Source organism: Lepidochelys olivacea (assembly GCF_965140295.1).
Source record: "Lepidochelys olivacea isolate rLepOli2 genome assembly, chromosome: 1".
Classification (NCBI taxonomy): domain Eukaryota; kingdom Metazoa; phylum Chordata; order Testudines; family Cheloniidae; genus Lepidochelys; species Lepidochelys olivacea.
Genome location: NC_140411.1, coordinates 78247562 through 78274686, shown reverse-complemented (window position 1 = coordinate 78274686; position 27125 = coordinate 78247562). Strand labels below are relative to the sequence as shown.

Genomic DNA, 27125 nt, shown 5'->3' with positions numbered 1-27125 from the left:
TAAAGTGCTGTGTGGCATTTTCCTTCCCTCCTCCACCACCCCTCCTGGGCTACCTTGGCAGTCTCCCCCCTATTTGTGTGATGAATGAATAAAGAATGCATGAATGTGAAGCAACAATGACTTTATTGCCTCTGCAAGCGGTGATTGAAGGGAGGAGGGGCGGGTGGTTAGCTTACAGGGAAGTAGAGTGAACCAAGGGGTGGGGGGTTTCATCAGGAGAAACAAACAGAACTTTCACACCGTAGCCTGGCCAGTCATGAAACTGGTTTTCAAAGCTTCTCTGATGTGTACCGCGCCCTCCTGTGCTCTTCTAACCGCCCTGGTGTCTGGCTGCGCGTAATCAGCAGCCAGACGACTTGCCTCAACCTCCCACCCCGCCATAAACGTCTCCCCCTTACTCTCACAGATATTGTGGAGCACACAGCAAGCAGTAATAACAGTGGGAATATTGGTTTCGCTGAGGTCTAAGCGAGTCAGTAAACTGCGCCAGCGCACCTTTAAACGTCCAAATGCACATTCTACCACCATTCTGCACTTGCTCAGCCTGTAGTTGAACAGCTCCTGACTACTGTCCAGGCTGCCTGTGTACGGCTTCATGAGCCATGGCATTAAGGGGTAGGCTGGGTCCCCAAGGATAACTATAGGCATTTCAACATCCCCAAGAGTTATTTTCTGGTCTGGGAATAAAGTCCCTTCCTGCAGCTTTTGAAACAGACCAGAGTTCCTGAAGATGCGAGCATCATGCACCTTTCCCGGCCATCCCACGTTGATGTTGGTGAAACGTCCCTTGTGATCCACCAGAGCTTGCAGCACTATCGAAAAGTACCCCTTGCGGTTTATGTACTCGGCGGCTTGGTGCTCCGGTGCCAAGATAGGGATATGGGTTCCATCTATAGCCCCACCACAGTTAGGGAATCCCATTGCAGCAAAGCCATCCACTATGACCTGCACATTTCCCAGGGTCACTACCCTTGATATCAGGGTTTGATTGCATGGGCTACTTGCATCACAGCAGCCCCCACAGTAGATTTGCCCACTCCAAATTGATTCCCAACTGACCGGTAGCTGTCTGGCGTTGCAAGCTTCCACAGGGCTATCGCCACTCGCTTCTCAACTGTGAGGGCTGCTCTCATCTTGGTATTCATGCGCCTCAGGGCAGGGGAAAGCAAGTCACAAAGTTCCATGAAAGTGCCCTTACGCATGCGAAAGTTTCGCAGCCACTGGGAATCGTCCCAGACCTGCAACACTATGCGGTCCCACCAGTCTGTGCTTGTTTCCCGAGCCCAGAATCGGCGTTCCAGAGCGTGAACCTGCCCCATTAGCACCATGATGCATGCATTGGCAGGGCCCATGCTTTCAGAGAAATCTGTGTCCATGTCCTGATCACTCACGTGACCGCGCTGACGTTGCCTCCTCGCCCGGTATCGCTTTGCCAGGTTCTGGTGCTGCATATACTGCTGGATAATGCGTGTGGTGTTTAATGTGCTCCTAATTGCCAAAGTGAGCTGAGCGGCCTCCATGCTTGCCTTGGTATGGCATCCGCACAGAAAAAAGGCGCGGAACGATTGTCTGCTGTTGCTCTGACGGAGGGAGGGGCGACTGAGGACATGGCTTACAGGGTTGGCTTCAGGGAGCTAAAATCAACAAAGGGGGTGTCTTTACATCAAGGAGTATTTCAGGCAGGACTTCACGGAGGGTTCCAATAAGAAATGGTGCACCTAAGTTATTGTTCTTATGGGAATAAGGAGGTTAGCCTGGCCTCTGATTGATACATGGCTAGATTTACCTCACTGCACCTTCTCTGTGAGTGACTGCAGTGTGACCTAGAAGAATGAGTCCCCTAGACAGGGGAGGGGGGGGAAGCAAATGAGTATAAAACAAATCTGGTCTATTTCTTGTTTTGACCCACTCCATCTGTCTTTTACATCTTTGGCTGGCAGCAGACGGTGCAGAAGGACTGCATGCCATCCACATGTCATGGCTGCTCAGCAGAAGATGTTACAGTACGACTGCTAGCCATCCTCATCTCTTGCCTGCCTGGCAGAAGATGGTACAATACGACTACAAGCAATCCTCATCTCTTGCCTGCCTGGCAGAAGATGGTACAGTACGACTGCTAGCAGTCCATATTGCCTGCCCGCTCACCATAAGACGGTTCAATAGGACTGCCTGCAGGACTAAAGAGAATGACCTGGTCAAGTCACTCCAAATTTAGTCCCTGCACCCATGTCTGCCCAGGTGCTCCCAGCTGACGTGGCCAGGAGCACCTCGGACACGACGAAGACGACTACCAGTCGTATTGCACCGTCTGCTGCCAGAAGGCAATCGGTTGCTGCTTCTGTGTAGCAAAGCCGTACCACGTCTGCCAGCACCCAGGAGACATAGGGTGACGGTTACCTGAGCGGGCTCCATGCTTGCCATGGTATGGCGTCTGCACAGGTAACTCAGGAAAAAAGGCGCAAAATGATTGTCTGCCCTTGCTTTCACGGAGGGAGGGAGGAAACGGGGGCCTGACGATACGTACCCAGAACCACCCGCGACAATGTTTTAGCCCCATAAGAGTGCTCCGTTGTGACTGCTCTGGACAGCGCTCTCAGATGCCCGATTGTTTGCCATTGCTCTGACGCCGGGAGGGGTGACTGAGGACACGGCTTACAGGGTTGGCTTCAGGGAGCTAAAATCAACAAAGGGGGTGTCTTTACATCAAGGAGTATTTCAGGCGGGACTTCACAGAGGGTTCCAATAAGAAATGGTGCACCTAAGTTATCGTTCTTATTGGAACAAAAAGGTTAGCCTTAGAAGGTTGGCTGGCAGCAGACGGTGCAGAAGGACTGCATGCCATCCATATCTCATGGCTGCTCGGCAGAAGATGGTACAGTACGACTGCTAGCAGTCCGTATCGCCTGCCCGCTCACCATAAGATGGTTCAATAGGACTGACTGCAGGACTAAAGAGAATGACCTGGTCAAGTCACTCCAAATTTAGTCCCTGCGCCCATGTCTGCCCAGGCGCTCCCAGCCGACGTGGCCAGGAGCACCTCGGACATGACGATGACGGCTACCAGTCATATTGCACCGTCTGCTGCCAGAAGGCAATGGGTTGCTGCTACTGTGTAGCAATGCCGTACCGCATCTGCCAGCACCCAGGAGACATAGGGTGACGGTTACCTGAGCGGGCTCCATGCTTGCCGTGGTATGGCGTCTGCACAGGTAACTCAGGAAAAAAGGCGCGAAACGATTGTCTGCCCTTGCTTTCACGGAGGGAGGGAGGGAACGGGGGCCTGACGATATGTACCCAGAACCACCCGTGTCAAGGTTCCTCCCCCACTCTGAACTCTAGGGTACAGATGTGGGGACCTGCATGAAAAACCTCCTAAGCTTATCTTTACCAGCTTAGGTCAAAACTTCCCCAAGGTACAAAATATTACACCTTGGACAGGCCGCTACCACCACCAAACTAATACTGGTTACTGGGGAAGAGCTGTTTGGACGCGTCCTTCCCCCCAAAATACTTCCCAAAACCTTGCACCCCACTTCCTGGACAAGGTTTGGTAAAAAGCCTCACCAATTTGTCTAGGTGACTACAGACCCAGACCCTTGGATCTTAAGAACAATGAACAATCCTCCCAACACTTGCACCCCCCCTTTCCTGGGAAATGTTGGATAAAAAGCCTCACCAATTTGCATAGGTGACCACAAACCCAAACCCTTGGATCTGAGAACAATGAAAAAGCATTCAGTGTTTTACAAGAAGACTTTTAATAAAAAATAGAAGTAAATAGAAATAAAGAAATTCCCCCTGTAAAATCAGGATGGTATATATCTTACAGGGTAATTAGATTCAAAAACATAGAGAACCCCTCTAGGCAAAACCTTAAGTTACAAAAAAGATACACAGACAGAAATAGTTATTCTATTCAGCACAATTCTTTTCTCAGCCATTTAAAGAAATCATAATCTAACACATACCTAGCTAGATTACTTACTAAAAGTTCTAAGACTCCATTCCTGTTCTGTCCCCGGCCAAGACGACTACAGACAGACCCTTTGTTCCTCTCCCTCCTCCCAGCTTTTGAAAGTATCTTGTCTCCTCATTGGTCATTTTGGTCAGGTGCCAGCGAGGTTACCTTTAGCTTCTTAACCCTTTACAGGTGAGAGGAGCTTTCCCCTGGCCAGGAGGGATTTCAAAGGGGTTTACCCTTCCCTTTATATTTATGACACGCCCCCCAAATCTCAGCTAGGGTGAAACACTGGCTGGGATTTCTTCCTGGAGCTCTAGGAAAACAGAGTTAATAAGACACATGCATCTCTAAATATACTACCAAGTACATAAAGACTATCAATATTTTCCACATCTCAAGGACGATTTTAACCAGTTGATTCTGGGAAACTTTCACGGGAGAGTGCATCAGCCACTTTGTTAGAAGCTCCTGAGATGTGTTGGATGTCGAAATCAAAATCTTGGAGAGCTAAACTCCACCGAAGAAGTTTTTTGTTAGTTTCTTTGACGGTGTGAAGCCACTTTAGTGCAGCATGGTCGGTTTGCAGGTGGAAACGCCGTCCCCAAACATATGGGCGTAGCTTTTCCAGAGCGTAGACAATGGCATAACATTCTTTTTCAGTGACTGACCAGTTGCTTTCCCTCTCAGACAGTTTTTTGCTGAGAAACACTACAGGGTGGAATTCTTGATCAGGTCCTTTCTGCATTAAAACTGCTCCCACACCACGCTCGGATGCATCTGTGGTTACTAGGAACGGTTTGTCAAAGTCTGGGGCCCTTAGTACAGGGTCAGACATGAGTGTCGCTTTAAGCTTGTTAAAGGCCTTCTGACACTTTCCGGTCCACTGAACAGCATTTGGCTGTTTCTTTTTGGTTAGGTCTGTCAGTGGGGCAGCGATTTGGCTGTAGTGCGGTACAAATCGTCTGTAATAACCGGCCAAGCCTAAGAAGGATTGAACCTGTTTCTTTGACTTTGGGACAGGCCACTTTTGGATAGCATCCACTTTGGCCTGTAGGGGGCTGATAGTTCCTTGACCCACCTGGTGTCCAAGGTAAGTCACTCTGTTTAGGCCTATTTGACACTTCTTAGCCTTAACAGTTAGTCCTGCCTCCCTTATGCGCTCAAGGACTTTTTGTAGATGTTCCAGGTGGTCTGCCCAGGAATCCGAAAATATGGCCACATCGTCAAGGTAGGCGACTGCATATTCTCCTAATCCCGCTAGGAGACCATCTACAAGTCTTTGGAAAGTGGCGGGTGCATTTCGCAGCCCGAAAGGGAGTACATTAAATTCATACAGCCCGAGATGTGTGATGAAGGCTGACCTTTCCTTGGCAGATTCATCTAGCGGTACCTGCCAGTACCCCTTGGTTAAGTCCAAGGTAGAGATGAACTGGGCCCGTCCCAGTTTCTCTAATAGTTCATCAGTGCGTGGCATTGGATAGTTGTCTGGGCGAGTTACAGCATTTAGCTTACGGTAGTCCACGCAAAAACGTATTTCCCCATCTGGTTTGGGAACTAGAACCACTGGAGATGCCCATGCACTTTCAGAGGGGCGGATTACACCCATCTGTAACATATCCTGGATCTCCCGTTCTATCGCAGTTTTAGCTTGAGGAGACACCCGGTAAGGTTGGACCCTAATTGGGTGAGCATTACCTGTGTCAATGGAGTGGTATGCCCGTTCAGTCAGTCCTGGGGTGGCTGAGAACGTTGGCGCGTAGCTAGTGCACAGCTCCTGGATCTGCTGTCGCTGCATACGCCCAAGGGTCATGGAGAGGTTCACCTCTTCCACACCACCAGCACATTTCCCTTCGTAGTAGACACCTTCAGGCCACTCAGCGTCGTCTCCTCCCTGGGCTGTAAACTGACAAACCTTTAATTCTCTGGAATAAAAGGGCTTTAGAGAATTAATATGATACACCTTAGGCTTTCGGTTGGAGGTGGGGAATGCTATGAGATAATTAACAGCTCCCAGGCGCTCCTGGACCACGAATGGCCCTTCCCACGATGCTTCCATTTTATGGGCCTGGAGCGCCTTTAAGACCATGACCTGGTCTCCTACTTTGAAGGAACGCTCTCTGGCATGTTTATCATACCAGGCTTTTTGCTCTTTTTGAGCATCCTGTAAGTTTTCTCTAGCAAGGGCTAAAGAGGTTCGGAGGGTGTTTTGTAGGTTGGTTACAAAGTCCAGAATGTTAGTTCCTGGAGAAGGTGTAAATCCCTCCCATTGCTGCTTCACCAACTGCAATGGCCCCTTAACCTCACGGCCATATACAAGTTCAAATGGGGAAAACCCTAAACTGGGATGTGGTACAGCTCTGTAGGCAAAGAGCAACTGCTGCAATACTAGGTCCCAATCATTGGAGTGCTCATTTACGAATTTACGTATCATGGCCCCCAAAGTTCCATTAAACTTCTCCACCATGCCATTTGTTTGATGATGGTAAGGAGTGGCAACCAAGTGATTTACCCCATGAGCTTCCCAAAGGTTTTTCATAGTTCCTGCCAGGAAATTAGTCCCTGCATCTGTGAGGATGTCGGAGGGCCAACCTACCCTGGCAAAAATGTCTGCTAGTGCCTGGCACACACTTTTAGCCCTGGTGTTGCTTAGAGCTACTGCTTCCGGCCATCGGGTGGCAAAATCCATGAAAGTCAGTATGTACTGCTTTCCTCTGGGTGTCTTTTTCGGAAAAGGACCCAGAATATCCACAGCTACTCGCTGAAATGGAACTTCAATGATGGGGAGTGGCTGGAGAGGAGCTTTGACCTGGTCTTGGGGTTTTCCCACTCTTTGGCACACCTCACAAGACTGGACATAGGTAGAAACATCCTTGCCCATTCCCTCCCAGTGGAATGACCCCCCCAAACGGTCTTTGGTCCTGTTCACCCCAGCATGGCCACTAGGGTGATCATGGGCTAAGCTCAAGAGCTTGGCCCGGTATTTAGTTGGAACTACCAACTGTCTCTGAGGATGCCAGTCTTCCTGGTGTCCCCCAGAAAGAGTTTCCTTGTATAAAAGTCCTCTTTCTACAACAAACCTGGATCGATTAGAAGAGCTGAGAGGCGGTGGGTTGCTCCGTGCCGCCGTCCAAGCTCTCTGGAGGCTTTCATCTGCTTACTGTTCGGTCTGGAACTGTTCCCTTGATGCTGGAGACATCAGTTCCTCATGGGATTGTGGACCTAGGCTTGGTCCCTCTGGAAGCGATATAGGGGATGGAGCTGTTTCTGTTGACTGTGAACCGCTCTCCGCTGGTGCACTATGTTGGGATTCAGGCTCCGGCTGAGCCTCTTGTGTAGGGTTATCGGCTGCTGCCAGTTCAGGTTCGGTGGGGCCCTCTGGTGTTGAGGTTGCAAGTACTGGATTCAGTGCTGACACGGGGTCTGGTGTTGGTTGTTTGGCTGGTTCCGGTTCTGGGACTGGTTCCATCTGGGTCTCTGGGACTGGATCCACTACTGCTGTTGCAGACATTGGCCTGGGGTCCAGGTCCATCACCTCTGACTGGGTCCTGATAGAAGTTTCTGGAACAGAGCTAGGCCTCACGGCTTGTTTAGCCTGGTTGCGGGTGACCATTCCCACCCTCTTGGCCTGCTTCACATGATTGGCCAAGTCTTCCCCCAACAGCATGGGGATGGGATAATCATCATAGACTGCAAAAGTCCACATTCCTGACCAGCCCTTGTACTGGACAGGCAACTTGGCTGTAGGCAAATTGAAAGAGTTGGACTTGAAGGGTTGAATCGTCACTTGGATCTCTGGGTTGATTAAATTGGGGTCCACTAAGGAAGCATGGATAGCTGACACTTGTGCTCCGGTGTCCCTCCACGCGGTGACCTTCTTCCCACCCACACTCACAGTTTCCCTCCGCTCCAAGGGTATCTGGGAGGTATCTGGGCCTGTGGACCTCTGGTGTGATTCCGGTGCAATGAACTGTAATCTGTTGGGGTTCTTGGGGCAGTTGGCCTTTACATGCCCCAGCTCGTTACACTTAAAACATCGTCCAGCTGACGGGTCACTGGGGCGAGGAGGGTTGCTGGAAAACGGGGTGGTGGGACGATAAGGGGTCTGGAGGGTTCTTTGGGAGGTAGGTGGGGCTTTGGGCGGCCCCCGGTAATAGGGTGTGGTCTGGGGTGGTCCCTTCTGGTCTCCGCTCCAACTGCGACCAGTTTTCTTCTTCTCTGCCACCTCCACCCATCTGGCTCCAATCTCTCCTGCCTCAATTACAGTTTTGGGTTTCCCATCTAGGATGTATCTTTCTATTTCCTCAGGAACACCCTCTAAGAATTGTTCCATTTGCATTAGGAAGGGCAAATTTACTGGAGATTCAACACTTGCTCCTGATATCCAGGCATCCCAATGTTTTACAATGTGGTAGGCATGTCGGGTAAATGACATGTCTGGTTTCCACCTTAGGGCTCTGAACCTCCGACGAGACTGCTCGGGTGTTATCCCCATTCTGACTCTCGCCTTGGATTTAAACAGTTCATACTTGTTCATGTGTTCTTTAGGCATTTCAGCTGCCACCTCAGCTAAGGGTCCACTGAGCTGCGGCCTCAGCTCTACCATGTATTGGTCAGTAGAGATGTTGTACCCAAGGCAGGCCCTTTCGAAGTTTTCTAAGAAGGCCTCAGTACCATCACCTGCCTTGTAGGTGGGGAACTTTCTGGGATGGGAAGTGGTACCTGGAGAAGGATTGCTAGGGTTTGTTGGTATATTCTGCTGGGCCTTTATCCTCTCCATCTCCTCCACATGCTTCCTCTCTTTTTCCTTCTCCTCCTCCACATGCTTCCTCTCTTTTTCCCTCTCCTCCTCCACATGCTTCCTCTCTTTTTCCCTCTCCTCCTCCACATGCTTCCTTGCCTCCATTTCCCTCTTGTGGGCAGCCTCTTGGTGTTGTTCTGCCTCCCTTTCTTGTTCCTTCTTCAGCTGCATGAGTTCTATCTGTCTTTCATGTTCCCTTTGTTTTTCCTCAGCCTGAAATTTGGCTAATTCCAGCTGTAGTCGAGCTGAGGATTTGGCCATTCTAACCTCTCTGTTTTTAACTAACTTTACACCCGAGGTTTAGAAATAAACAAACAAAACTTGGCTGTAAAATTTTGCTGTAATTGTGCTGGAATAGAATACCTATTCTCTGATAGTGATTGTCAGCCTACAGAAAAAGACAATTCCCTTGTCTCTGCTCTGGGCCCAAATTAAAGCAAAAACCCTCCAACTACTTGGAAACCTGCTTACCCAGCCCAAAGAAGAAAAAAATTTCTTTTCAAACCTGTGCTCCTTGTAAAACAAAAAAAAATCAAAATCCTAAAAAAAAACCCCTGCCACTTTTGTCTCCAGGCAAATGGGTAGAGCACACCCCCCCTATTTACTTTTAGGAAGAAAAGAAAAAAAAAACCTCTGGGTTGGAAGACTGTGAATTTCCCTGCAGGAGTTAAGTACCCTGCCTCCACGCAAAGAAAACCTGCAATTCACAAGATAATCCCCTTTTGTCTCTGCTTGGCCACAAAGCAGAGAGAAACCAAGCTGCTTTCAGTTTCAAAGCTGCCTTCTGGACTTCCTAAAAATTCCTTTTTAAAATCTGTATTTCTAGTTCAAAAAATCTCAACTGGATCTCAAAATGATTTCAGGTTAATCCCACCACTGTGCCACCATGTCAAGGTTCCTCCCCCACTCTGAACTCTAGGGTACAGATGTGGGGACCTGCATGAAAAACCTCCTAAGCTTATCTTTACCAGCTTAGGTCAAAACTTCCCCAAGGTACAAAATATTACACCTTGGACAGGCCGCTACCACCACCAAACTAATACTGGTTACTGGGGAAGAGCTGTTTGGACGCGTCCTTCCCCCCAAAATACTTCCCAAAACCTTGCACCCCACTTCCTGGACAAGGTTTGGTAAAAAAGCCTCACCAATTTGTCTAGGTGACTACAGACCCAGACCCTTGGATCTTAAGAACAATGAACAATCCTCCCAACACTTGCACCCCCCCTTTCCTGGGAAATGTTGGATAAAAAGCCTCACCAATTTGCACAGGTGACCACAAACCCAAACCCTTGGATCTGAGAACAATGAAAAAGCATTCAGTGTTTTACAAGAAGACTTTTAATAAAAAATAGAAGTAAATAGAAATAAAGAAATTCCCCCTGTAAAATCAGGATGGTATATATCTTACAGGGTAATTAGATTCAAAAACATAGAGAACCCCTCTAGGCAAAACCTTAAGTTACAAAAAAGATACACAGACAGAAATAGTTATTCTATTCAGCACAATTCTTTTCTCAGCCATTTAAAGAAATCATAATCTAACACATACCTAGCTAGATTACTTACTAAAAGTTCTAAGACTCCATTCCTGTTCTGTCCCCGGCCAAGACGACTACAGACAGACCCTTTGTTCCTCTCCCTCCTCCCAGCTTTTGAAAGTATCTTGTCTCCTCATTGGTCATTTTGGTCAGGTGCCAGCGAGGTTACCTTTAGCTTCTTAACCCTTTACAGGTGAGAGGAGCTTTCCCCTGGCCAGGAGGGATTTCAAAGGGGTTTACCCTTCCCTTTATAATTATGACAACCCGCGACAATGTTTTAGCCCCATCAGGCATTGGGATCTCAACCCAGAATTCCAATGGGCAGCGGAGACTGCGGGAACTGTGGGATAGCTACCCACAGTGCAACGCTCCGGAAGTCGACTCTAGCCTCGGTACTGTGGAAGCGCTCCGCCGAGTTAATGCACTTAGAGCATTTTCTGTGGGGACACACACACTTGAATATATAAAACCGATTTCTAAAAAAACGACTTCTATAAATTTGACCTTATTCCGTAGTGTAGACATACCCTAAGTACAAAATATTTTCTTTTTCTAGACTCAGATACACCATAGTAGTGCTAACCACATGAAAGACAGAAACAATAGCCCTATTTGGTAATGCAAGGCCACTCTGGTAGCTGAATTTTGGGAAAGGAGAGTTTAAGAACCAGGCAGACCCTGTCTCTTATTTTTGGAGTTTGGTTAATTTGTTCTCCGACTGAAGAGACAGAGATTTAGGACCAAAACTGTGGACACTGCATCCAGGAAGGCATAAGGATTATAATCTATGTGCTACACATACTAGACCCAGAGGAGCAGCAGAGGTCAAGCTGGCAAGGAGCCTAGCCACAGATTTATAGCAGCGCACCTTTTGAACTGAGGTGAGATTCACCCTGTCAGTTTCATAATAAGCCCTGTTATTCTGGGAAGGGAAGTTTCGATGAACTTGTTTAATGTAAGAATCACTTCCAAACTCTTTTTTTTTTCTTTTTGAAGGTTTAATTTTTCATTATTTGTCCTTTGTACACATCTCCATGTTTTTGGGTCTGGGTCAGCACTGAAACAACAGAAGAGAAAGTGTTTTTATAGTTGCTTTCTGGACTAATAAAGAATAAAATATGATGGAAATCTTAGGACAAAGTCTGTTCTCTTGAGTTTTTCAGCGAAAGGCCACACTCTAACCTAAGGCCACACTTAGACAAATGTACATTTTTTCATATGAGTAGTTCCACTAAGTTCAATCAGACTAATGTGAATACATTTATGTTTACATAATTAGGGTCCAAATTCCGTGTATAAATTGCTAGATTTTAATCTCAATTACAGCAGTGTTAATCCAGATTAACTCCACTGACTTTTTTATTGAGTAAAACTGGATCAACACTAGTGTTATTGAGATAAGAATCTGGCCTGAGAAGTTCTAGTATTTGGATAAGCTTTATTTGAATTTTTGCATACTTTTCTGACATGAGTATGCAGACATTGTAAAGTTTGCCTATTGCAATTTATGGACTGACATTTTTCTTTGTGAAAATTTTATAATTCAAAAACTAGTGGTTTGGGCCAACTCTTCTCACATTAATAGCAAACTGAACATTTAAAAAAATAAGAACATTTGCAGCTGGGTTTTATTTCTTGGACCTTTTCAACAATTGTGACAATTTAGTGAAAACTATTAGAACACATAACATTGTAAGGGAAACAGTTTAGGAAAGCTAGTGTTTTCTTTAATGTTGTCTAAATTTTAAATCTCTCTCTCCTTCGTGACTTCCGTCACTTGATAAAAACTATGTTTGAGAGATTTAATTAAGCTGTGGAACACATACGTGGTATCAGCTGTTTGGCTGCAATTTTAATTTCTCTGCATGCATCTTATATAGATATAATATTTTTATTGTTTTTAAGCCATCACATTCTTTTTTACCACTTGCCTAAAGAAATAAGTCAGAATTATTGAAAAATGAAGTTTGAGAGATGGTTATTTTCTTATCAGTTCATACAGCTCTGCATCAGAGCAATAATTTCATTATGAACTTGCTGCCTGAGAGAGGTTTCCTGCCAGCTTGTTCCTGCCAGCACTCAGCCAAAGCCTCAGTCTGGTCACTGGCAATAAGATTTCTCTTTGTAACAAAGAAATTGTCAAGAATGTAGAAGTAAATACTTTAATGCACACAAGCCACCTTTCACAATTCAGCAGTTGCTAACTGTCAGACAGAGAAACCTTATTTTTTCCCTATACTTATAGTACGAACCTATGATCAATAATATTTTTTCAGTGGCAACTGTGGTATATTCTACTATGCAACACTTCATTCTCTTCCCACCTACATCATCTATTCTGAGTGGTGTCCCAATGGGTGTTCCATATCAGAATCAATACGCACCCTGGCACTTCTGATCAGAGACTGTCAGCTGTGTCTGCGGATCTGCGCCTTTACCACAGGCACCCTTGTACTTTAGTGTGATGGAACATAGGTAGTGGGTGGAGTTCCTTCTCAACTGCTGGTAGCTTCAGACAGAGCATCACAGTGTCCATTAGCTAGCTACAGACTTTGCTACCTCTCCTGTTTATTCTTTTATTTTCTTTCTTTGGATTATTATTATTAATTATTATTATTATTATTATATTTTATTTTATTGTTATTCATTATTTATTATTTAGTACAAGTGTGTGTGTGTGAGAGAGAGAGAGAGAGTTCCATTCTCTTAATTTACGTGATCTGGATCTTTGTTATTTTTTTCTCAGACTTTCATCAGGAACCTAGAGAATGGGTTATACCCAAGACCCTGGGCTTCGAACCCTGCCAGACCTGCGTAAATTCTTTCCACCACATCGACAGATGTTCAGGTTGCCTCCTCTGCCTTGGAGAGACCCACATATACTCCAAATGTAAGATCTCTAAGATTTTAAAAGCAGTTCAAAGAAACAGAGGGAGGAAAAACTAAAAGTCTTGTTGATGGACCCATAGGGTCCAACTCTCCCGCTGTATCTTGGATCTTGTGGCTCCAAGAGCACCAGCAATTGTCTCTGCTGTGATGGTAAGAAAAGACCCCAGGACTCCTTCAGAACCATCCATACTCTCAAAGATGAAAAGATCCCTGTTCTCCATAATGGGATAAGAGAAGGAGAAAGTCACTCCCTTGGTCTGGATCTCTGCTGAGACTCCTGTCCTCTCCAAGACTGGGACCATGGCACCAGCCAAGAAGACCATGCCATGTACCCAAGAAGCTGTCAGGTAAACAACCTAGAGCAGCACTGGAATCATTACTGGTCTCAGTGTCTTCAAAACACAAAGACTCCAGAGCCAAGCTGAAATCACTGTTGGTACTATCTTCTGTAGTCAGTTATGAAGGTTGGTACTGTTTGTTATGCCACCCAACGTTCTGACTCCTGAGGTTCCCTGTTCAGAGTCCCCAGTACTGTTATGATTCCTATTCGTTGAAGACCTTCGAATCCTGGAGAAGGCAATGAGAAACACGGATGCCAACTCACCTTCTGACTCTACTTACCCCATAATCCTACCATCTTCACCTACAGTGACTCACCCTGCAGTACTGACATGATCAGCAGTCCCACACAAACTTTTAGAGGGTACTCAGAGATGTTTCCAGTTAGTACTGTCACAACCACTGGTACTGTCTCATTAACCAACCAGCTATTGACCTTTTGTACCGATGCAATTAGAGGAATCTCTCCAGACCCTTGTACTGACTAAACTACCTGTATTAACACCACTTGCCCCTCTGAGGTGTCTGTACAAGGTTGCTCTACCTTCCAGCCTCCCTCCTTTGATGTAAACCTTAAGGAAGAAACTCCCAGCAGGATATCTACCCAGCAGCCCTGACAAGGACAACCTTTGGGACCTGCTCCTTCCCTTATGTGCCACCACAATGGGTTTATTGGCAATGTGTTCTATACTATCTTGTAAGAGGGCACATCTAGAGCAACAACCATTGCCCTTGGCCCCTGCTTCACCGCAGTGTCTTGCAGAGAAGCAAGAGCCATCTGAGAGAGAAGAAACACCACCTTCCCCTCTTCACCAAATGAGGTTGACATGTCTCCCCCACCATCTTACAATGGTTTTGCTGAACCCAAAGCTCTTGGTCACTTCCCTGTTTGTGAGGTGATGGCAGGAAATAAATCAATGGAAACATGGCCCATCTGGCCGATAGAGAGTTGATGCAAGCAGACAAACAAAACTGCTTTCACTCAAAGCTTCTACTTTAATTAGTCTCCAGCACTTAAACACATCCACAACAGGTTAGTAAAGCACCCCAAATTAACCCCAGATTCATATTTATCCAGGGTCTTGAGATGTCTTGAGTGGATTTCTGTAGCTGTCCAGTGACCAGTTTTCTATCTGCAGAGGAATTTGAGAGGTGTCCAAGTGTCCAAATGTTCAAGTGTCCATCGAGCCCAGATTTCTTCTTCTTATACCCAATTTGTTAGTATTACATAGTTTGTTCATCAAGAAAACTACTGAGCAGAAGCTAAGTGAAGTGTGGAGTTTTCCAGCCTGTCAGGCAGGGAATTTTCTAGCAGTTAACCAGATGCATTTTATGTAGCAATAGTTAACTATTGCCAGCCTTTCCATCTTGCGAAACCATATGCTTCGGAAAAAGCTCAAGTCAGGAGGGCACAGGTTCGTGTTTACTCCTCGTGATCACTCACTTCCCCCATCCCCTCTTGGTCTATTAAGTTGTGCTAAGGCTTCAGAAACAGCCTTTCTAGCTGCTTTCAGTAATGAACATAACAATTGGTATTCCAGCTGCAGGCAGTGGTTTAGGCATGTTCCTGGGCTCTGGGCTATCAAAATTTCCCCCCTCCTACAACATGAATCATTTCAAGGCCTTTCAAGACCCTACATAGAAGAGAACTTACCTACTGTGTTAGAGGAAATACAGGAAACACAACATTCTCTGTTGGACATCCTTCATTCATCTCCTCAGGGCAAAATAACCTTGCCCATCAACAATATTCTGCTGGTCCCAGCACATACAGTGTGGCAAACTTCATTTACCCTACTGCCTATATGCAAACAGGCTGACAAAGAATACCACATCCCATCCAGAGGCTGGGAGTAATTTTTTATCCCACCCTATGCCCAACTCCCTGGTTCTTGAGGCCATTAACGAATGGAACAGGCAACATTGGTCCTGCTCAATGCCATCTGACTACGGGCTAAAATTACTGCAAGAGTTACTCCTCAGCAAAAGCTGTCTTCAGCATCTTTTCAGTTAAGAGTAGCCAGTTACCAAGCCCTGATGGAAAAAATGTGATTTAATACACTTTTCAATGTTTACATCTTTTATTGAACAGCAGTTTTAGGATTAGAAGGAACAATTTCAAGCTCTCACAACAAAAGGCCAGACAACTGCCAAGGCATATCTCCAGGCCTTGTTCGATGCTGCTGATCCAGCTGCATGGTCCATGGCTATGGCAGTAATCATGCACCAAGCTTCCTGGCTGTGGTCTTCCACTCTCTCCTGGGAAGTATATAATATAATATGTCCCTTTGAGGGGCCCAAGCTGTTCAGTGATGCCATAGACTGGACCCTTCATTCTCTGAAAGACCCTGGGCAACACTACAATCTCTGGGCATCTATGCACCTATGCACAGGGAGAAAATACAGTAGGTCACAGTCAGCTGAATGGTGTAGCCCAGACTACAACTTTCCCATAAGAATGGCTGAACACCCCTAAGAAAAAGCCCACGTTTACTAAGAAAGGGCCATCTTCTACAGCTACTTCCCAGTCAACAAAATCTTCAAAATGACTATTTTGAGCTATTGGCCAAGGGTCAAAAACTCTTTCCCACTCCAGATCCCATGCTGCACCTATCCTCTCTCCACCTTTTTTGGCATCATCTCTCTCATTTTCTACACTTCTAGGAGCTTGTCACCCTGGACAGATGGGTCCTGAAGGTGATTTCCACAGGTCACTCCTTCCATTTCAGTTCCTTTTCATTCCTCCTACCCTCCACCCCTCTTCAGGGACTCTTCTCACCAGGGTCTCTTGAAACAGGAAGTACAATCCCTCCTAACACTGGGGGTGATCAAATCTGTCACAGTGGACTTAGTCGGAAAAGGGTTTTATTCCCAGTACTTCCTGGTTCCAAAGGAAGAGGGGATGGAGATCTTTTCTGTATCTCAGGAATTTGAACTCATTGTCCTATGTCATTGGTTCAGAATGGTAAACATAGTAATGGTAATTTCCTCTATGGACCCTGGAGATTGGTTTGTCTCCCTCTTCCTTCAAGATGTTTATTTTCATATCACCATATAATCTTCAAACAAAAATTTCCTACATTTTTGGTGGGAAGGGACAACTACCAGTATTGCATCCTATCCTTTGACTTTTCCATCACTCCAAGGGTGTTTATCAAAGTCCTCTTGGCTGCTGCAGTCCATCTTTACCAGATGGGAATAATTGTCCTTCTTAAACTGGATCATTGGCTCCTGAAAGGTCACTCATTTCTTGAGATACACATAACAACCAGCATGGCCCTATCTGTGTTCCACTCACTGGGCCTCTGCCTCAATGCAGAAAAGTCTACCTTCTCACCCACTCAATGTGTAGACTTCATCAGCGCCTATCTGGATTCTTCCACTTCCAGAGCATGCTTGCACAAGGACATATTTGCCACAATGTTGAACCTTGTTTCAATAATAAAACAAAGCCCGCAAACTATAGCAAGGGTTTGCCTGCAACTACTAGGCCATATTATAGATGGTACATTTGTGACACCCTTAGCAAGACTACACTCTTGGTATCTTAAAGTTACAGAACTGTCTATACCCCCAACAAGCACAGTCTATCCAAGTAGGTGTTCTTATCTCCAATGGTCCTCGATTCTCTAACTTGCTGGAAAGATACATAGAAGGCATGTGGGAGTTCTGCTCTTGCAGCATCCTCTCTTGGGGATCATCACTACAGTTGCCTTCCTGATACGCTGGAGAGCACACTTCCAAAACATAGTTCAGGGCAAATGGACCCCTCAGGAGATGATCCTCCATATCAGCATATTAGAGCTCAGAGCAATTACCTACACTTGCCAGAACTTCCTACCCCACATCAGAGGCCAGCCAATCAGAATGATACTGGACAACAGAGCAGAAATATATTGTATCAATCAACAAGGAAGGGCAAGATCCCAGTACTTATTAATATAATCCATAAAACTATGTAATCTATGAATATCACACAGTAAACAGATCTCAGTGATGTATCTGCAGAACACAGCTGCATACTCCTCAGCATGTATTTCCACGTCAACCACAAATGGAAGCTGAACAATGAGGTATTCCAAGAGATATGTTTTGCCTAGAGCCATCCAGAGATAGATCTCTTCATGACACCTTCCAATACAAAGTGCAAACAGTTCTGCTCTGGGGAGGGCACAGCCACAACTCAACAGGAGATGCCCTAGTCATTTGCATATCGCTATACATTTAACCCCTGACCCTTTACTGCTCAAGGTTCTAAACAAATTTCAACAGGACAAATTAGTAGTCATCCTCCCTCATACCATTGTGTCCAAGAACCAGGTGCGGTTCCCAGATCTGGTTTGCATGTCTCTGCACCACCCTCTCCACCGTCTTCAGACGCAGGGGTCAGGATCCATCAACCACCACAACCTCTCAGCACTTCACCTCTAGGCATGGCTACTAAATGGCTCTCTGATAAAGAACAATCCTGCTCTCCTGAGGTACAAACAATATTGTTTAATAATAGAAGACCCCTGATAAGCAACACTTAGCTGCGGAGATGGAAACACTTCCAGACTTGGTGTAGCCAGTGATCTATATCTCCTCTTAAGTCTTGTCTGACACACATTCTCAATTACCTGCTCAAATTAAAAACCACAGGCTTATTACTAAGCTTATTACTAAGCTCCATTAAGTTTCAACTAGATGCCATCACAGCTTTTCACACCCTCATCAAGGGGTTTTCAGTTTTCACTCACCTGATCACTAAAATGTTTATCAAAGGCCTGTTCAACTTCTTCTCTCCTGTTAAGGAGCCAACTCCACCATGGGACATCAACTTTGTCCTCAGTGCTTGGAGAAAACTCCCATTTGAACCATAGGGAAATGTTCATACATTCATTTGTCCCTTTATACCTTATTTCTCAGACCCATCACCTTGGATTGGATGGTAGGGGAGCTTGGAGCCTTGATGGCTTACCCATTGTACGTGGTGTTCTATTATGATAAGGTGATACTACATCCACAACCTTGCTTCCTACCTAAAGTTACTTCAGAATTCCACATTAATCAGGATAGTCACCATCCTACATTCTGTCCCAAGCCTCACTTTTCAAGAGAAGAAACAAAGCTCCATTCATTGGATGTAATAGAGCTCTTGCGTTTTTTCTAGACAGGCCTACACCCTTTTGGGTGTCACGTAGGCTTTTCATCTTGATTGCAGATTGAATGAAAGTACGTCCAATTTCCATCCAAGGACTGTCAAATGGGTTGCGGAATGCATCTTAACTTGCTATGGAGCCTTGAGAGTTTACCTACTTCCAAGGATGATTGCTCATTTCACCAGGCTCAATCTAACTTTGTAGCCCTATTGAAAAACATACCTATCTCAGATATCTTCAGGGCAGCGACCTGGTCTCCAGTGAATGTTTTCCCAGCACTATGCTCTTGTGCATGCTTCCAGAGCCAATGCATGTTTCAGTGATACTGTTCTACAGTTTGTACTGAATTCGCTTCCTCGGCACCCTTCTCCATAATTGGGCTACTGTATGAGAATCTCCTGATGTGGAACACCGATAGAAACACTACTTAAAAAAGGAGAGTTCACTTACTTTGTACAGTAACTGGAGTTCTTCTGATGTGTGTGCATATGAATGCTCCACTCCCTGCCTGCCTTCCCCTCTGCCTTGGAGTCTTTCACTGGACTTTCATTGTTGAAAAGGAACTAGAGTGGTGGCAGGTCCACTCCCTCCTTATATATCCCTGTACCAGTAAACCCATAGGGATACACATCTTGAAGAACTCCAGTTACTGTACAAGTTAAATAGCCTCCCCTTCCTGATCTAGTGTTTTTCTTCCTTATTTAAAAAATGTGTATTATCCTTTATCTCAAAGAGATCTTATAAGTGATACATGCCCTGGCTCTATACAGATTCATGTGGTATGTGTGCTATATAACAGAGTTTGTAGACTACACTATATTGTAGCTTTGAAAGTTAAGCACATTTTTGATGCATAAGTTTTGTTTAGGATGTCACTAAGATAAACCAATCACAGGGGCTGAGATTAAGCACTTTTTTTTCTGTGGTGCACTTGAGCTTTTGATGGCTGCCAAAAAGTACAAGAGGCTACCTGAACATTTGGTTCCTACTGTGACAGTGTGTACTCTTATGGTCACCCTTACAAGTCTATGATAAATTTTGTACAAAGTATGCCTTGTGAAGTATCATTTGAAAACTCAGATTCTGCTGAGAATTGTGCTTCTGGTAAAATATGTGTGGCTACATTATATGTAAAATTATGACATTCTGCTGTATAATGCATGTTCCAAGTCTGGGGAAAGAGCTTCAGACCAGTTCTCCAGAAACAAAAAGATAGCCAACACCTAAGACATGTGTCAACATAATCAAATGAACTATCACCTGTTTAAATGGCTATTCTTTGACAGGAAGAAGGGTGTGAGTTTAAAATTTACATCTTGACAAAAGAACAGACCTGCTGTCACCTGAACCCCAGCTAGAGAGAAGGAAAAGATATAAAACTGGGGAGCAGAGGCCGCAAATCACCTCTCTCCCCTTATCTCCACTCAAGGCATCAGCAATGTTTGAAAGACAAAGGAAGCACCATTGACCTGAGGGGGTGGTCCTGGCTGAAGGTATCCATACAGACTGCTGCAAGCATATGGTGAGAGAAAGCTTTTGCTTTAAATTCACTTAGCTTCTTAAGTTAGGTATTAGTTTTGTTTTACCTTTTATTTCTTTGTAACCAGTTCTAATTTTATGTCTCATTACTTGCAATCACTTAAAATCTATCTTTCTGTCATTAATACACTTGTTTTAATGTGTTTGGATTGAAGTGTTTGGGAAACCTCCATTTGAAATAATAGGATTTGTGTATATCATTTACTATTAATTAAATGATGGACTTTCTATGAGCTTGTATTGTCCAGAAGGGTGCTAGGCAATGCAACAAGCACACTTCTGGGGACAAGTCTGGGACTGAGGATTTTCTGGTGTCTCTCAGCAATGTAATTCAGGAGTGGCTGGCTAGGAGCACTCATATAATTCAGAGACTGTGTGTGAGGAAGGCCAGGAGTGGTTGCTCTCACAGTGAAGCAGTGTAAAAGGAGAATTGAGGGGATATAGCTGTTCAGCAATCCAGATTGTACTCTGGGGAATGTCACATCAGCAATTATGAGTACACACCGATTTTCTCAACGCTGTTAAATAAAAATTTACCCAGCCTTAGTGGAATTCTCAAATGACTGATCACTAGATTCCGAAGTCACTTCTTTCTCAGTGCTTTATGCAAACTTTTGGAAAAGAGATTAGTTCTTCCAAAATTGGACCGAAATGTTGGCTCATCAAAGCAAGTTAAAGAATTAGTTAAGTGGTATTTTGCAGATAAAGTTCAGATGGACTTTCTTCTTACCGTTAGTGCTTACAGACATCTATGTAAAATAAATTGTAAATATCTAATGAAATGTTAACTTTTTCCAACTAGCGAAACATTGAATCTATATTTATTGGAATCAGATTCACAGCAATATCACACAAGAAATACACCTAGGAATTAATTTTAACTGTGGCAAACACATGAAGCAGAGTTCTTGGGAAAAGCCAAAGGCCATAAACATTTTCAGATTTTCACACTTGTGTCTGTCCAGAATAATAAAATATAGGCCTGTGTCCAACCACCGTTCAGAATTAATATATATTATTAAGGTATATAAAGCTAGAATATTTTAATCTATCCCACAATTGTAATATTTAATCTGGTTATCTAAGATTCCTTATTTTTATTATTATTAATATTAATTATTATTATTATTATTATTTATTAGGAATCCTGCAGTTTTCTCTCTTTGGCCTTTTCATTGAGACCTTGAAAACTAACATCATGTCTGCTATGAAGGCTCATTTAGGTCTGATTATAATCAGACCTGCACAGTGCAAGTTAGGAGGGAAAGCGTTCAAGGAGCCTTCTGTCTCTGCCCATTCCCCATGCCTTAGTACAGGGGCTAGGGATAAGCAAATCACTTGTGCTCCCCTGAGCGTAAGGACTGTGAATTTCCCAAGATCTAGAAGGGAGCACATGCTACATATTCTGGAAGAAGGACTCAGTAGCAGTGCTCCCTTTCTATTGCGGGACACATTGTGCCACCTCCAGACCACTCTGCTCTGTTCTGTGATTTAAAGGCCCAATTTAGCCCTAAAGAGTCCATCACACTTTTTGTAAGAGCAATGGTTCTGATTTGCTCCAGTGTCATTGGTCAAAATTTCTCTTCCATCTACTGTTGTGCAGTGTGAAATGGTTGCTGCCCTCTAACTCCAGAGATAGGTAAAGGATACTATTCATTAGTTGTTAATTGCAATTGAACTTTTATCCTTTGTGTAGACTGCAGCTAATCACAAGGGAGCAACATAATCACACAAACCCAAACTAACCATTACGTTAAACACTGTCCCCATTAGGCAAAGTTCATTTCTAAGCTCCGAGGATCCACAGCAGTATGGACCAAATCTATAAAGCAGCCATAGGCACAAAACCCACAATTGCCAACTAACCTGGACACAAGGCATCTGGATTAGTGTAACAACCCTTAAATTCCAAAGACACAGGACTCTTCCACTGAGCTGAAGAGAAGTAGTTCTGGAGTAGAACTCCAGTAGTTGTTAGTAGTAGCAGGGCTTTCATCTTTTTTCTGAAGGCTGCATCTACCTAATATAGTGTGACTTTTACCCCTCCACCCCTATGTGCTGCTCATCCTCACTCCTGAGGTGGATGCTATAAGCTTTGGCTAAGCAAAATTCTCCTCAAAGACATTTTTGGGCATGTGCACGCTCACATTCACATACACACACACAGGCAGGAGAGTTCTTCCCTGTTAATCTGCAGATGACACACTTTTCCTAAAGGATTGTTGACTAGATAAAAAAATTCCCTTTAGAATGCTGATCTGCTCCTCCTCATTATATTCTTTTCTTAAAGGCCTCACTCTTAATTCAGCTCCTTCTGTGAGTAGAACACATTAATATTCTTAAGATTACAAAGAAGGCATTTTAATACATCACACATCCACCTAATTAAGAGCGAACATTTCACTTTATACAAATTAATGTAAAAAAATAAAGTTGCAATGGTAAATTGTGTGGTTTATGTCATTTGGAAGTTAGTTTTTTTATTAAATTGGAATTTCAAAAGCAACGTCACCAATTTGTGTGTGTTCCTGGCTGAGTTTTCATGGGGTCTGGCATGCACAAAGTTTTGAAAAGCCCACTGTAGAATTCTGTGTGCTGAAGCTGAACTGCAATCCAGAGCATTAGCAAGGTCATTAAGGGTTATTCCTCAATCCTCCCTTCTGAGCCACTCAGCCTTTTCAGCATTCTTACCTGTTGTTGCTGACACAGGTCTCCCAGATCATGGGTTGTCACAATTGCTAGTCTCAGCTGACTTGAAATGTTCCAACCATCTGTACACATTTCATCGTTTCATGCTTCAACCTTGTACAGTTTGCATATACTTATGCATCTTCTTGCGGCCTAAAATTTCATTTAATAAAACTACTGTCACACTGCATATTGCTTACATTTCATGCCCACAGCTGTCATTTATAATTTTCACTTCAGAGGCCACACAACAGTTTTTTGAGGAATCTTAAAAATGTGGGAAAAACTAAATTATATATCCTCGTTAATTCAGTACTATATTAGAAGTCATGAGAAGACCACTTTTTCGGGTCCTCACTCCCATTTTCCATCAGGCCACTTAGAAGTGTAGAATTGGTGGACTCTTAAAGAACTGGTAAGTGTTAAGAGCTCATGATATCCAAGGTATCAATATGAAATTCAGCGGGCCTGTTTGTAGATTACACTCAAAATACAATTGGAAGAGTGGGAAGATCCTTCAAGTTTCATTTACAAAACTGACCACTGGTGTCATTAAGAATTAAGAAAAAAGAAAAATGTATCATCTTGGACCCCACCCTTGAATGAGGCAGAAGAATCAAGAGAGGTCCGGTGGGCTAAAGAAAAGCAGGAGGCTCCAAAGAGAGGAGCCAAGAGAACACTAGAGAAGGAGATCAGTCCTTTCAGAACAGAGGAATGAAGTCAAATAGGACCCTGAAAGATTAAAGAGAACAACTCCCACTGGCATGAGGCGACAACAAATTCTTGAATTAAGAGTTTCAGTTTTGAAAGTTTCAGCAAGAGACAGATAAAAGAAAATGTCAGAGAATATACAAGGGCTACTTTTGGGGAGCAATGTGAGGATCAGAGGAGCTTGTCTTAAACACACACCTCAGTTTGTAGATTCTTTATATTAATGGTATATATGAAGACAAACACACTTTTAATTTGATTAGTGAAAATAAGACAGATTTCTGCATTTCCCTAGTGATTTGCATGATTGATTTAAAGAAATCAACAACCCTAAACTAATCCCAACTCCCTTCAATCCACCCCAGCTGTTATAAGCCTGTGACCAGGGAACCAGAAATACAGATATTTGTATATGCTGCGCCTGTTGTATGCTGATTTTATTTGTATTCATTCCTTTAACAGTACAACCAAATGCATTTTACTTGATAACTTTTTATGCAGATCTTACAACACATTTTTCTACCACATGTTGGAACATTTGTGCACACATACACACAAAAATCCCATCTTTATGTTTGAAATTTATGGGAACACAATTAAAATGAGAGGGGTCCAAAGGTATCAAGATAATTACATTTTTCTAATCTTACTAAACAAGATAAATTACCTGCAGGCCCTCTTATAAAAGATGAAATCTTCATAATAAGTGAATTAATCAAGCAGCAGCTTGCTACTGCACATGCATTTATAACAGGAATGATTCAAAGACTTATTTTATGGGGAAATTAATGGAAACAGGCTTTTCATTCTTCTGCACCAATTGAAAACCTCAGCAACCAGCTGCCCACTTGTCAAGAAAACAGAAAGAAGCTGGAAACAAAGATAAATAAAAACACCTTTTTCCTGGCACTTTTGAAGAGAAAAAGCAGCTCTCATTTACAGCAGCCATCTGTTTGTTATTTAATATGGGTGAATTACATGCTGTAATGAGTTTGTTTCTGCATCACTCAGTGCAATGGAACACAAGTTCACTCTCATAATGTGCAGCAGTTTTTAAAAGCTAATCATTTAATTGGACACAATAGTCAATGACAAATGGAGATGTAAAAACTCAGCCAGCTGTAGAGTGAATATGTAATCATTGGGAAATCATATTATTTTACATGCATGAAGACGCTGCTTTTGGTCAGCACCAGAGATTTTGAAGAATTGAAGAAACATGATGAAAAGCAGCATTTCAAAATTATTGTTCATCTATATTCGGCCACATTCAGGAGCATGCTGTAGCTGCCATTAAGTTTTGGTATCTCAAATCATCTCCAGATTGGTTAGTAGTGATTCCCAATTATTTGTTTACGTTTGTTTGCAACATTCATGGTTCAGTATTGCAATTCTTGCTATTTCCTGGGTTAAGATGTATCTGATACATTTCTGTTAAAGCTGCCTCCTAATTCCTACTTATTTTCTGCTGTAGTACACAATATCACATGCAAATAAACAGGAAGAAAGTAGGGTTGAGTTCCCAGAGATAGAAATTAGTTTAGGGAACCTAATTCTAAATATTGCTGCATCCTGCAGTGAGTTATTGCAGAGTTTCTATGACTTTACTTAGAAGCAATGATATTTAAAAAAACAGTATTTCCTACAGATTCTGTAGGTTCAGCATATTTCAGCTGACTTCAAGTGAAGCGCAACCTGCTCAGCCTCTTTTGGGCAATTATTTGGTGAAATTCTTACCTGACACGGATGGTCTAAACATTCTCCTCCCTTTGACTATACTGAGATTAAGAAAAGCAGGGTCAGTTGGTGTCAGTCATCTCTTGATGAGGTGGCCAAATTAATCTCTGGTATAACTCCATTGATATTGGAAGAGTTACACTGGGGATGAATTTGGCCCATTTTATTCAGTGGCCTCAGATACAATAGGTGAGATTATTTTGTTTTCTAAACCCAGCTTCGAGTCAGTGGGGATTTTCCATTCTGATTGTCCCCATTCCTAGAAGGCATGTGAATAGGGAGGTTTTTTGTGGGATACTCCCAGGTGCCAAATGCAATTTAGACAATGTGGCCCAGTTGTCCTTTGCCAATTAAATGCTATCTATACAAGGTCTGAACTGTATAATCTTGTTAGAATTTATATTTAATAGGCTAAACTCTACTGAAAACACAAGATAAAAATATAATTTGTCATGAAGTCTCCCAAAGGGAAGAATTCATAGGGTATGCAGGAGAAGTGGTGGAAGGCCTTGTCGCACTATCTGGAGTCACGATTATGAATGTCTACATCAGTGCAGATTGTAAAAAACAGGGCAGACACTGCAAACTGGTGGTATGTCCTATAATTAACTTTCACCAAGCCAGTAACAAATGTGAACTCCTGGATCACTATAAAACTCTCACCATGGAGTCACAGACAGTCCCCTTAGGCTTTCTATTCTCTTTTGCCACCTAGGCAAGCTGGACTTAGTGATAAATGGTCAATTACACCAAAAATTACAAAACATTCATGTTGTTTCCAGTCGCAAGAGAGCAATTAGTTCCCTAGTTCTTATACCAAAGACAACGCATTTAGGCAGTCCTAAAATATACTATCTCAAGGTTTATTAACCAGGAAAAAAATATGAGAGAGTTATTAACAAGCAAACATATACATACAAATGTGTTCCAATCTAAATCGTAAGAGTGACAGAGTTGTAGTGATCTGTCAATTCAAAATGTATTTCAGTGTGGACCCACGGGTAATCTGAAAACATGGTGGTCTCTGCCTTCGTTTAATGTCTCTGGCCCTGTCAGAGTTCAAACAGCAAAGACATGAAAAATTCTTATGTGATTCTATTCTTTTATATTTAATCTTCCAGTCTATGAGACGAGCCCTCTTGCAGGTAGCATTTCTGAGGTGTGACAGGGCTATTCACCAATCCTTTGTGTTGCAATGCTCTTTACTGGCCAGTTAAATCCTGATAGGCCTCGTGAATGCATGGGGAAGATGATTCCCATGCCTGGGTTCACAAATTCAGAGCAAACTTTTTGAAGTTATAAAGCAACAAGTGAGATGAATGTATACAGCAACTTACAAGCATTTCATAGATCCTAAACATTAAATACATTCTTAATGGACTAATACCTATTTTGAACAAAACTAACATACAGGTTAGCTAGTTTGATTTCCAGCTATGAGTTTGCAAGTTCTGAGCTAATTCCTATGGCCTTGGCCAGAACTGTCACTTGATTTATCTGCAGCACAGGCTTACACACTGCTTAAGTCCCACTTAAAACCTATTGTAAGGTCTGAAGTGGAATTTAAGTGATGTAGTCACAAATAAAGGAGGAACAATTCAGTTTATTTCCTTTTCCAGAACTGTAGAGGATCCATAATACGCAGAAAGGAAAATGAAAAGGCCTAATTCTCAGCTGTGTTGATGAATAAGGAATAAAGTAGATATGGAAGTTTAAAAATCCAGAAACAGAGAAAGAGAGAGGGTGAAAACCCAAGTGCAATATGTGAAAGTAAAATGGATTTA

At 43.5% G+C, this 27125-nt stretch overlaps 1 long non-coding RNA gene across 2 annotated transcripts in view; it reads left to right on the top strand.

Annotated features, from left to right (window-relative positions):
* The window catches only part of LOC311528743, a 174861-nt gene that overhangs the window by 96098 nt on the left and 51638 nt on the right, over window positions 1–27125 (top strand). The window contains exons 3-4 of one of the 2 annotated variants that reach the window (XR_014713681.1): window positions 13044–13187; window positions 20096–20188. This is a non-coding gene — a long non-coding RNA (uncharacterized lncRNA). Of the gene's footprint in view, window positions 1–13043; window positions 13188–19952; window positions 20189–27125 lie in introns of both variants that reach the window. The other variant, XR_014713682.1, reaches the window with a different exon arrangement.